This window comes from Tupaia chinensis, unplaced genomic scaffold, assembly GCF_000334495.1.
Source record: "Tupaia chinensis unplaced genomic scaffold, TupChi_1.0 Scaffold143584_1, whole genome shotgun sequence".
Classification (NCBI taxonomy): domain Eukaryota; kingdom Metazoa; phylum Chordata; class Mammalia; order Scandentia; family Tupaiidae; genus Tupaia; species Tupaia belangeri.
Window position 1 is genome coordinate 9,107,589 of NW_006203430.1, and position 327 is coordinate 9,107,915.

The 327-nt window shown below is 71.3% G+C and overlaps 1 protein-coding gene across 1 annotated transcript in view; it reads right to left on the bottom strand.

Moving 5' to 3' along the window:
• The window catches only part of SDF4 (stromal cell derived factor 4), a 17,507-nt gene extending 17,348 nt beyond the window's left edge, over positions 1 to 159 (bottom strand). Inside the window, exon 1 of the mRNA XM_027766495.1 lies at positions 61 to 159. The gene's annotated coding sequence lies outside the window, so the exon portion shown is untranslated. The remainder of the gene's footprint in view (positions 1 to 60) is intronic.
• Between the last annotated feature and the right edge of the window lie 168 nt (positions 160 to 327).

Below are 327 nucleotides of genomic sequence, written 5' to 3' on the forward strand. Positions count from 1 at the left end.
GGATCGGCGAGGACACCAGCCGTGCGGCCCCAGCGGTCGCCCTGGGGCCCCTTCACTCACCCGCCTCCCTGGTGCCTGCGACGCCTCCGACCAGGATCTGCTCAGGCCGCCGCCATCTTTCTTGCGGGAAGAGGAGGGCGAACTGGCCGAAGGGCGGTGCGAACGGTGCGACCTCACTGCGCGGACCCCGGGTCCGCCATCTTTCCTCCGGGCGGAAGTAGTCGCACGCCTACTCTGACAGCAACCAATGAGAAAGGCGCAAGCAAGGCCACGTGACGGCCGGGTCCTTGCGGCCGGCGCCGCCGCTGCCGCCCGGTCGCCGGACCC